Source organism: Entelurus aequoreus, linkage group LG17 (assembly GCF_033978785.1).
Source record: "Entelurus aequoreus isolate RoL-2023_Sb linkage group LG17, RoL_Eaeq_v1.1, whole genome shotgun sequence".
Classification (NCBI taxonomy): Eukaryota; Metazoa; Chordata; class Actinopteri; order Syngnathiformes; family Syngnathidae; genus Entelurus; species Entelurus aequoreus.
In genome coordinates, this window is record NC_084747.1 from 47034212 (window position 1) to 47046724 (window position 12513).

A 12513-nucleotide genomic window follows, 5' to 3' on the forward strand; every position below is an offset into this window, starting at 1 on the left:
CCATTTACACCGGGGGTCGGCAACCCGCGGCTCTAGAGCCGCACGCGGCTCTTTAGCGCCGCCCTGGTGGCTCTCTGGAGCTTTTGCAAAAATGTATGAAAAATGGAAAAAGATGAGAGGAAAAAAATATATTTTTTGTGTTAATATGGTTTCTGTAGGAGGACAAACATGACACAAACCTCCCTAATTGTTATAAATCACACTGTTTATATTAAACATGCTTCACTGTTTCGAGTATTTGGCGAGCGCCGTTTTGTCCTACTAATTTTGGCGGTCCTTGAACTCACCGTAGTTTGTTTACTTGTATAACTTTCTCCGACTTTCTAGGACGTGTTTTATGCCACTTCTTTTTCTGTCTTTGTCCACCAAACTTTTAACGTTGTGCATGAGTGCACAAAGGTGAGTTTTGTTGATGTTATTGACTTGTGTGGAGTGCTAATCGGGCATATTTGGTCACTGCATGACTGCAAGCTAATCGATGCTAACATGCTATTTAGGCTAGCTGTATGTACATATTGCATCATTATGCCTCATTTGTCGCTATATTGGAGCTCATTTAGTTTCCTTTAAGTCCTCTTAATTCAATTTATATCTCATGACACACTATCTGTAAATAGTATGGCTTTTAATTTTTTGCAGCTCCAGACAGATTTGTTTTTGTATTTTTGGTCCAATATGGCTCTTTCAACATTTTGGGTTGCCGACCCCTGATTTATACCATTTCAGGTGATCTAATAAAACATACAGTACAGGCCAAAAGTTTGGACACACCTTCTCATTCAATGCATTTTCTTTATTTTCATGACTATTTACATTGTAGATTGTCACTGAAGGCATCACAACTATGAATGAACACATGTGGAGTTATGTACTTAACAAAAAAAGGTGAAATAACTGAAAACATGTTTTGTATTCTAGTTTCTTCCAAATAGCCACCCTTTGCTCTGATTAGTTTTTGGCACACTCTTGGCATTCTCTCCATGAGCTTCAAGAGGTAGTCACCTAAAAGGGTTTTCACTTGACAGGTGTGCTTGAAGCTCATGGAGAGAATGCCAAGAGTGTGCAAAGCAGTCATCAGAGCAAAGGGTGGCTATTTTGAAGAAACTAGAATATAAAACACGTTTTCAGTTATTTCACCTTTTTTTGTTAAGTACATAACTCCACATGTGTTCATTCATAGTTTTGATGCCTTCAGTGACAATCTACAATAGTCATGAAAATAAAGAAAATGCATTGATTGAAGTGAAGGTGTGTCCAAACTTTTGGCCTCTACTGTGTATAACGTCAAAGCAACAAATTATTATTATTATTATTGTTTAAATTAGTAAATAAATGATATTTGATAATAGTAGTTGTCCTAATAGTAGAGATGTCCGATAATGGCTTTTTTGCCGATATACGATATTCCGATAATGTCCAACTCTTAATTACAGATTCCGATATTAACTGATACCAATATATACAGTCGTGGAATTAACACATTATTATGCCTAATTTTGTTGTGATGCCCGGCTGGATGCATTAAACAATGTAACAAGGTTTTCCAAAATAAAAAATATTTATTATTGAAGTCACAAAGTGCATTATTTTTTTTAACATGCCTCAAAACAGCAGCTTGGAATTTGGGACATGCTCATGAGGAAGTTGAAGGGGGCGGGGTTGAGGTGGGGTGGGGAGGGTGTGTATTGTAGTGTCCCGGAAGAGTTAGTGCTGCAAGGGGTTCTGGGTATTTGTTCTGTTGTGTTTATGTTGTGTTACGGTGCGGATGTTCTCCCGAAATGTGTTTGTCATTCTTGTTGAGTGGTATATTCTTTGTTTGGTGTTGTTTTTTGTTGTGGGTTCACAGTGTGGCGCATATTTGTAACAGTGTTAAAGTTGTTTATACGGTCACCCTCAGTGTGACCTGTATGGCTGTTGACCAAATATGCCTTGCATTCCCTTGTGTGTGTGTGTGAAAAGCCGTAGATATTATGTGATTGGGCCGGCACGCAAAGGCAGTGCCTTTAAGGTTTATTGGCGCTCTGTACTTCTCCCTACGTCCGTGTACCACTCCGTACAGCTGCGTTTTAAAGGCCTACTGAAACCCACTACTACCGACCACGCAGTCTGATAGTTTATATATCAATAATGAAATCTTAACATTATAACACATGCCAATACGGCCGGGTTAACTTATAAAGTGACATTTTAAATTTGCCGCTAAACTTCCGGTTCGAAACGCCTCTGAGGATGACGTATGCGTGTGACGTAGCCCGGCGAACACGGGTATGCCTTCCACATTGAAGCCGATACGAAAAAGCTCTGTTTTCATTTCATAATTCCACAGTATTCTGGACATCTGTGTTCGTGAATCTGTTTCAATCATGTTCATTGCATTATGGAGAAGGAAGCCGAGCAAGCAAAGAAGAAAGTTGTCGGTGCGAAATGGACGTATTTTTCGAACGTAGTCAGCCACAACAGTACACAGCCGGCGCTTCTTTGTTTACATTCCCGAAAGATGCAGTCAAGATGGAAGAACTCGGATAACAGAGACTCTAACCAGGAGGACTTTTGATTTGGATACACAGACGCCTGTAGAGAACTGGGACAACACAGACTCTTACCAGGATTACTTTGATTTGGATGACAAAGACGCAGACGTGCTACTGTGAGTATGCAGCTTTGGCTTTTTTTTGCGTATGTACGTAACTTTTTTAAAATATATAAGCTTTATGAACCTTGGGTTAGGTGAACGGTCTTTTGGGCTGAGTGATTGTGTGTGTTGATCATGTGTTTGAATTGTATTGGCGTGTTCTATGGAGCTAGGAGCTAGCAGAGGAGCTAGGAGCTAGCATAACACGTACCGTACCGTACGTGCGCGTCACGTACGTAACTTTTTAAAAATATATAAGCTTTATGAACCTTGGGTTAGGTGAACGGTCTTTTGGGCTGAGTGATTGTGTGTGTTGATCAGGTGTTTGAATTGTATTGGCGTGTTCTATGGAGCTAGGAGCTAGCAGAGGAGCTAGGAGCTAGCATAACAAACACGCAGGTGTTATTATGCAGGATTAATTTGTGGCATATTAAATATAAGCCTGGTTGTGTTGTGGCTAATAGAGTATATATATGTCTTGTGTTTATTTACTGTTGTAGTCATTCCCAGCTGAATATCAGGTACCGTGAGTATGCAGCCTTGGCTGCTAAACATTCGATAACTTGACCGTATGTGCGCGTCACGTACGTAACTTTTTAAAAATATATAAGCTTTATGAACCTTGGGTTAGGTAAACGGTCTTTTGGGCTGAGTGATTGTGTGTGTTGATCAGGTGTTTGAATTGTATTGGCGTGTTCTATGGAGCTAGGAGCTAGCAGAGGAGCTAGGAGCTAGCATAACAAACACGCAGGTGTTTTTATGCAGGATTAATTTGTGGCATATTAAATATAAGCCTGGTTGTGTTGTGGCTAATAGAGTATATATATGTCTTGTGTTTATTTACTGTTGTAGTCATTCCCAGCTGAATATCAGGTCACCCCCGGCTCTCACAGCATCTTCCCTATCTGAATAGCTTCAACTCCCCACTAGTCCTTCACTTGCACTTTACTCATCCACAAATCTTTCATCCTCGCTCAAATTAATGGGGAAATTGTCGCTTTCTCGGTCCGAATCTCTCTCACTTCATGCGGCCATCATTGTAAACAATAGGGAACTTTGCGTATATGTTCAACTGACTACGTCACGCTACTTCCGGTAGGTGCAAGCCTTTTTTTAATCAGATACCAAAAGTTGCAATCTTTATCGTCGTTGTTCTATACTAAATCCTTTCAGCAAAAATATGGCAATGTTGCGAAATGATCAAGTATGACACATAGAATAGATCTGCTATCCCCGTTTAAATAAAAAAAATTCATTTCAGTAGGCCTTTAAAAAGTCATACATTTAATTTTTGAAACCGATACAGATAATTTCCGATAATACATTTTAAAGCATTTATCGGCCGATAATATCGGCAGTCCGATATTATCGGACATCTCTACCTAATAGTCACAATAATACATTCATAATTACTGTATTTCTTCTGTGATCTCTTATTTAAATCCCATATTACAATAACACTTACATTTTAATAATAATAGTATTCGTGTTGTTGTTGTTGAACTTGTTAGAGATAAATGCTTTAAAATGTAATATCGGAAATTATCGGTATCGTTTTTTTTGTTTGTTTGTTTTTTTATTAAATCAACATAAAAAAACACAAGTTACGCTTACAATTAGTGCACCAACCAAAAAAAAACCTCCCTCCCCCATTTACACTCATTCACACAAAAGGGTTGTTTCTTTCTGTTATTAATATTCTGGTTCCTACATTATATATCAATATATATCAATACAGTCTGCAAGGGATACAGTCCGTAAGCACACATGATTGTGCGTGCTGCTGGTCCACTAATAGTACTAACCTTTAACAGTTAATTTGACTCATTTTCATTCATTACTAGTTTCTATGTAACTGTTTTTATATTGTTTTACTTTCTTTTTTATTCAAGAAAATGTTTTTAATTTATTTATCTTATTTTATTTTATTAATTTTTAAAAAAAGGACCTTATCTTCACCATACCCGGTTGTACAAATTAGGCATAATAATGTGTTAATTCCACGACTATATATATTGGTATCGGTAATTAGGAGTTGGACAATATCGGAATATCGGACATCGGCAAAAAAGCCATTATCGGACATCCCTACTTGTTGTTGTCAACATTATTATAATTATTATTATTATTGGTATTTTTTTGTCCTTATTTTTGTCTTTAATTGCTTTTGTTTTGAATTTGAAGTTATTTAGTACTGAATTACAGAATTTCAAAGTGTGTGTAAAAGTGCATGTGTGTGTGTTTTTGTCTCTGCTTAATTATGGCTCTTCTTTAACGATTGCATCATGGGGAGCTTTGGCCCCACTTTGTGATACTGAAGACCCGCCCCCTCATTGAGGAGCACCACCCTCCCCGTCTTTGTTTCTTTGTGTGTGTGTTTGCGTTTTCATACACACATTCATGGTCATGTGACCTAGTAGTGGAGAAGCCGGTTGATGCTGTGGCTACAGATCTCAGGTATGTGTCCAAATAAGACATTTCAGATCTTTACAGTCTTCTGCAGCGCCCCCTCTATTTGTAGCGGGTGTTGTGCTAATCAGATGTGCCGGGAGAGAGTTGAAGGGGGGAGGGGGCAACAGTGTTGCGTATTGTTCCTCCGTCCCACACGTGCACTCGAGACTTGCTTTTTGTTCAAATCCCGAGACAAAGTAGGCAAGTCTTGTCTCATAGACAGATATTTTGGCTTGGATGCTTTCACATTGTGTGTGTTTGCGGCCATTGCAGTTGTCATTTACGTGCTGGATCATGATTGTGTGCACAGTTCCCATCACGAGGACGGAGCAGCAGCGATGATGACGATGATGGGTAGGACCTCCAGTGAGGAAGTGGAGGACAGTGAGAACAAGGAAGGTAAATCAAGTGTGGTGAAGTGACTTATATAGCACTTTTCTCTGCCGACTCCCAAGCGCTTTACATAGTTAAACCCAATATATATATATACAGTAAGTAATAAGAGGTGTGGGAGTACATACGTTTTTACTTTTCTCACTCCTTTTCGGATATGTTTACATTAATGTTTATTTTCATTTCTTGTTTCTTTTTTTCGTTTTTCTTTTTATTATTACTATTATTATTATTATTATTATTATTGCTTTTGTTATTCATTCTTGAATGGCTTTTTTGTTGTTTTTTGCAAAATTTGTTTGTTTTTCTTTTGTCTACTTATTCGAAATTAACATGAAAGAAAGAAAGAAAGAAATTATCTACACTGCAAAAAGTCAGTGTTCAAAAACAAGAAAAAATAATAATAATAATTAGGGGTATTTTACTTGAACTAAGCAAAATTATCTGCCAATAGAACAAGAAAATGTGGCTTGTCAAGACTTTCCAAAAGTAAAATTAGCTAACCTCAATGAACCCAAAAATACATTAAATAAAGTATATTCTCACTAATAACAAGTGTACTACTATATGAGTACGTATTTTTCTATTGTTTCATTGAAAATAAAACAGCAAAGTCCATTTGGCTGTCATCTGTTTTAATTATGAGACACAATTGTGTCAAAGTCATGATTTTTTATTTTCATGCTTGAAATAAGAAATTATTACTATTATTATTAAAAAAGTAGTTTTATCCTTGTGAGCAATGTTCCCTCTAATTTTTCATGTGTGTGAGCAAACGCACAAACACCCTGAGCACTCAGTGGAATACAGACGTGCACACTGTGGTCATACCAGCAGCACATTTGTCTCAAACCTGACATAACAATTGAAATGTCTTATTATTATAATCAAGTGACTAGTCAATTTCAAAAGATTATTTTCTAATATATGTGATTTGGCCCACTTAGATATTGTTTTTTTTTTTAAATCAGCTATGCACTGTAGTATTTTATGCCTGGGTGGGGGTCCTGCTTTGGAAAGATTGTGTACCCCTTTCAGAGATCACATTTAGTTCCACTTAAAACATTCACATGTTGCATGAGATGAAGTGTTTATTAACTTTCTGTCCGTAAAATAAATATTTTTATTAGCAATTATGTAGTCCTGTAACATCATTTCATGATTAATATCCAAAAAATAACATTCTTAACTAGAGATGTCCGATAATATCGGTCTGCCGATATTATCGGCCGATAAATGCGTTAAAATGTAATATCGGAAATTATCGGTATCGTTTTTTTTATTATCAGTATCGTTTTTTTTTGTTTTTTTTTGTTTTTTATTAAATCCACATAATAAACACAAGATACACTTACAATTAGTGCACCAACCCAAAAAAACTCCCTCCCCCATTTACACTCATTCACACAAAAGGGTTGTTTCTTTCTGTTATTAATATTCTGGTTCCTACATTATATATCAATATATATCAATACAGTGTGCAAGGGATACAGTCCGTAAGCACACATGATTGTGCGTGCTGCTGGTCCACTAATAGTACTAACCTTTAACAGTTAATTTTACAAATTTTCATTAATTACTAGTTTCTATGTAACTGTTTTTATATTGTTTTACTTTCTTTTTTATTCAAGAAAATGTTTTTAATTTATTTATCTTATTTTATTTGATCCATTTTTTTAAAAAGTACCTTATCTTCACCATACCTGGTTGTCCAAATTAGGCATAAAAATGTGTTAATTACACGACTGTATATATCGGTTGATATCGGTATCGGTAATTAAAGAGTTGGACAGTATCGGCATATCGGATATCGGCAAAAAGCCATTATCGGACATCCCTATTCTTAACAAATGACAGTAGAATAAGCACAGTGATTGAGGAGTCATGGTAAAACGACCTGAAATTTACACTTTACGTGTAGTGTTGGAGTTATCCAACTTTTTGTGTGGCCATAAACACACCAGTGGCTAATTGCCATAGTGTATGTGTTGGTGCAGGTGAGAGAGAGAGCAAGCGGCTGCTGTTGATATAACAGATGACAAAGAGTTGCTTTTGGCTTGGTTTGTACAGTAGACAACGACCAGTTTTGCTAGATAAAAGTATTTTACACATTGTTTTGGTGTGGTTGTGGCCAACAAACAATTTCGCTAAATAAAGGGACCGATGGAATTCCTGTCCTCCTTTTAAGTGTCTCCACAGACGTTACAATAATGTAAGTGTTGACAAACATTGTTTTATCTGTTGTGGCCGCCTTTTGTCACCTGTTACTCACAGTTGCATTGCAAAATCATACAAAACAAACGATTTGTTTATTTTGTTTAGAGTGGGATTTGAGTTTTTGCGCGGCATAGATTTGCTGTGCGCTGAGGACGCGTGAGAAGTGCGCAATTGCGCAGGTGCGCACCTTAGAGGGAACGTTGGGTGTGAGTGTTGATGACACAGCTTTGCAACAGTTGATATTCTAGTTTCAAGCATGTTTTACTCAATATAGGTCATCAAATCTCAGCGACAAGCTGTAATATCTTACTGAGATCATTTAGGATCAAAACCCTTAAAACAAGTAAAACACTCTAACATAAAATCTGCTTAGTGAGTAGAATTATCTTATCAGACAAAAAATAAGCAAATATCACCCTTATTTGAGATATTTAATCTTACTTAGATTTCAGTTTTTGCAGTGTAAGTCAGTGTTTTTCAACCTTTTCTGAGCCAAGGCACATTTTTTTCATTGAAAAAATCCCGAGGCACACTACCAGCAGAAAACATTAAAAAATGAAACTCAGCAGCCGATATTGACACTAAAAAGTCGTTCTCGCAATTGTTGGATATGAATTCAAACCATAACCAAGCATGCATCACTATAGCTCTTGTCTCAAAGTAGGTGTACTGTCACCACCTGCACTGCAAAAAGTCAGTGTTCAAAAACAAGAAGAAAAAAAAAAAAAATTAGGGGTATTTTATTTGAACTAAGCAAAATTATCTGCCAATAGAACAAGAAAATTTGGCTTGTCAAGACTTTCCAAAACAAGTAAAATTAGCTAACCTCAATAAACCCAAAAATACCTTAAAATAAGTATATTCTCACTAATAACAAGTGCACTTTTCTTAATAGAAAAAAAGAGAGACCTTTTTGCTCAATATGTGGAAAAATTTTCTTAAATGAAGTAAATGCTAGTGCCATTATCTTGACATAATGATATGCGCTCGGCATTACATTTCTTGAAACCAGCAAACTTATACTAAAAACTAATTTATTGTTCTTAATGGAAAGGCAACAAGGCAACCGCTTGTTACTCTCGGGGTCTCCTAGCCGCTCAGGCAAATCATATGGTCTAAAAATGCATTTTTCCATGGATAACATGACATCATCACGCCAAGTGCGTGCTCTTTCAGTCAATTAGTGCGCGTATATACATATATAATTTTTTTTTATTGTAATTTTGAAGAATTTATCTGAATGTGCATGAACTATTTCTGTTCAAAATTGTTTGAAATGTTAAATGTTTAAATAAATAATAAAAGTCCATTTGGCTGTCATCTGTTTTAATTATGAGACACATTTGTGTCAAAATCATGATTTTTTTTTTTTCACGCTAGAAGTAAGAAATGATTACTTTAAAAAAGTAGTTTTATACTTGTGAGTGTTGATGACACAGCTTTGCAACAGTTGATATTCTAGTTTCAAGCATGTTTTACTCAATATAGGTCATCAAATCTCAGCAACAAGCTGTAATATCTTACTGAGATCATTTAGGACCAAAACCCTTAAAACAAGTAAAACACTCTAAAATAAAATCTGCTTAGTGAGAAGAATTATCTTATCAGACAGAAAATAAGCAAATATCACCCTTATTTGAGATAATTCATTCTTAGATTTCAGTTTTTGCAGTGTGTCACACCACGCCGTAACTTATTTTGAAGTTTTTGGTGTTTTCCTGTGTAGTGTTTTAATTCTTGTCTTGCGCTCCTATTTTTGGTGGCTTTTCCTGTTTTGTTGGTATTTTCCTCTAGCAGTTTCATGTCTTCCTTGAACGCTATTCCCCGCACCTGCTTTGTTTTCGCAATCAAGACTATTTAAGTTGTCCGGACGCTATCCTTCTTTGTGGGGACATTGTTGATTGTCATGTCATGTACGGATGTACTTTGTGGACGCCGTCTGCTCCACACGCTGTAAGTCTTTGCTGTCGTCCAGCATTCTGTTTTTGTTTACTTTGCAGGCAGTTCAGTTTTAGTTTCATCTTGCATCCATAAGCTTCAATGGCTTTTCTAAACGGCACTCGCCTTTTATTTGTTTTTTGGTTTAAGCGTTAGATACCTTTTTACCTGCACGCTGCCTCCCGCTGTCATCTGCATATTGTGATCACGACAAACATCTACAAAGCAATCAGCTACCTGCTCCCACCTACTAATATGGAAGAGTATATATATAAGTATATATAACGCAGGCACACCAGACTGTATTTCACGGCACACTAGTGTGCCGCGGCACAGTGGTTGAAAAAAAGTGATCCAAGGTACATTTAAACCAGTGTGGGTGGCACTGGAAGCAGGTGGGTAAAGTGTCTTGCCTAAGGACACAACGGCAGTGACTAGGATGGCGGAAGCGGGGATCGAACCTGGAACCCTCAAGCTGCTGGCACGGCCACTCTACCAACCGAGCTATACCGCTATATCCGGTTAATGTCAATGTTTTGGACCGGGTGCTAATTTGAAACCCTGTTGGTTATTTGCTTTTTGTGACCACCAATGAAATGAGTCCGGGCTGTTAAACGAATAATGAAATTAATTATAACGGTTTCTACCTTCATGAGTGATTTTAGACCTTTTGAGACTTACTTCCTTGTGGCAGACCCTCCGTCCTCTGCAGATGTGTCGGGTGGCTCCAACCAGAGGAGGAAGCTGGCTGCTCCGCCAATGAACGTGTCGCTGGAGCACAGCGAAGGCTCTCAGCTCTCGGAAGACGCCTTGGACACGGAGGAAGAGGACGACGCTCTGGACACGGGCGACGACCTGGATGTCAACATAGAGGAGCTGGACACGTCCGATGAGGAAATAAACGCACACGGTGAGGTCGCACGTATACAAAACCCAAAAGCAGTGAAGTTGGCACGTTGTGTAAATGGTAAATAAAAATAGAGTACAATGATTTGTAAATCCTTTTCAACTTATATTCAATTGAATAGACTGCAAAGACCAGATATTTAATGTTCAAACTGGTAAACTTTGTTATCATTTGGAATTTGGTGCCTGCAACATGTTTCAAAAAAGCTGGCACAAGTGGCAAAAAAGACTGAGAAAGTTGAGGAATGCTCATCAAACTCTTATTTGGAACATCCCACAAGTGAACAGGTGAGTGCCACGATTGGGTAAAAAAGCAGATTCCATGAAATGCTCAGTCATTCACAAACAAGGATGGGGCGAGGGTCACCACTTTGTCAACAAATGCGTGAGCAAATTGTCGGAACAGTTTAAGAAAAACATTTCTCAACCAGCTATTGCAAGGAATTTAGGGATTTCACCATCTACGCTCCGTAATATCATCAAAAGGTTCAGAGAATCTGGAGAAATCACTGCACGTAAGCAGCTAAACCCGTGACCTTCGATCCCTCAGGCTGTACTGCATCAAAAACTGATATCGGTGTGTAAAGGATATCACCACATGGGCTCAGGAACACTTAAAAAAAACACTGTCAGTAACTACAGTTTGACGCTACATCTGTAAGTGCAAGTTAAAACTCTCCTATGCAAAGCCAAAGCCATTTATCAATCAATCAATGTTTATTTATATAGCCCTAAATCACGAGTGTCTCAAAGGGCTGCACAAGCCACAACGACATCCTCTGTTCAGATCCCGCATCAGGGCAAGGAAAAACTCAACCCAGTGGGATGACGATTAGAAACCTTGGAGAGGACCGCAGATGTGGGTGCAATGGACGTCGAGTGGATCTAGCATAATATTGTGAGAGTCCAGTCCATAATGGATCTAACATAATAGTGAGAGTCCAGTCCATAGTGGATCTAACATAATAGTGAGAGTCCAGTCCATAGTGAATCTAACATAATAGTGAGAGTCCAGTCCATAGTCGCTCTAACATAATAGTGTGAGTCCAGTCCATAGTGGATCTAACATAATAGTAAGAGTCCAGTCCATAGTGGATCCAACATAATAGTGAGAGTCCAGTCTATAGTGGATCTAGCATAATATTGTGAGAGTCCAGTCCATAATGGATCTAACATAATAGTGAGAGTCCAGTCCATAGTGGATCTAACATAATAGTGAGAGTCCAGTCCATAGTGGATCTAACATAATAGTGAGAGTCCAGTCCATAGTGAATCTAACATAATAGTGAGAGTCCAGTCCATAGTCGCTCTAACATAATAGTGTGAGTCCAGTCCATAGTGGATCTAACATAATAGTGAGAGTCCAGTCCATAGTGGATCTAACATAATAGTGAGAGTCCAGTCCATAGTGGATCTAGCATAATATTGTGAAAGTCCAGTCCATAGTGGATCTAACATAATAATGAGAGTCCAGTCTATAGTGGATCTAGCATAATATTGTGAAGGTCCAGTCCATAGTGGATCTAACATACTAGTGAGAGTCCAGTCCATCGTGGATCTAACATAATAGTGAGAGTCCAGTCTATAGTGGATCTAGCATAATATTGTGAAAGTCCAGTCCATAGTGGATCTAACATAATAGTGAGAGTCCAGTCCATAGTGGATCTAACATAATAGTGAGAGTCCAGTCTATAGTGGATCTAGCATAATATTGTGAAAGTCCAGTCCATAGTGGTTCTAACATAATAGTGAGAGTCCAGTCTATAGTGGATCTAGCATAATATTGTGAAAGTCCAGTCCATAGTGGATCTAACATAATAGTGAGAGTCCAGTCTATAGTGGATCTAGCATAATATTGTGAAAGTCCAGTCCATAGTGGATCTAACATACTAGTGAGAGTCCAGTCCATAGTGGATCTAACATAATAGGGAGAGTCCAGTCTATAGTGGATCTAGCATAATATTGTGAAAGTCCAG

The 12513-nt window shown here is 37.8% G+C and overlaps 1 pseudogene; it reads left to right on the forward strand.

Moving 5' to 3' along the window:
* The window catches only part of LOC133631813 (protein prune homolog 2-like), a 109277-nt pseudogene that overhangs the window by 67459 nt on the left and 29305 nt on the right, over window positions 1-12513 (forward strand).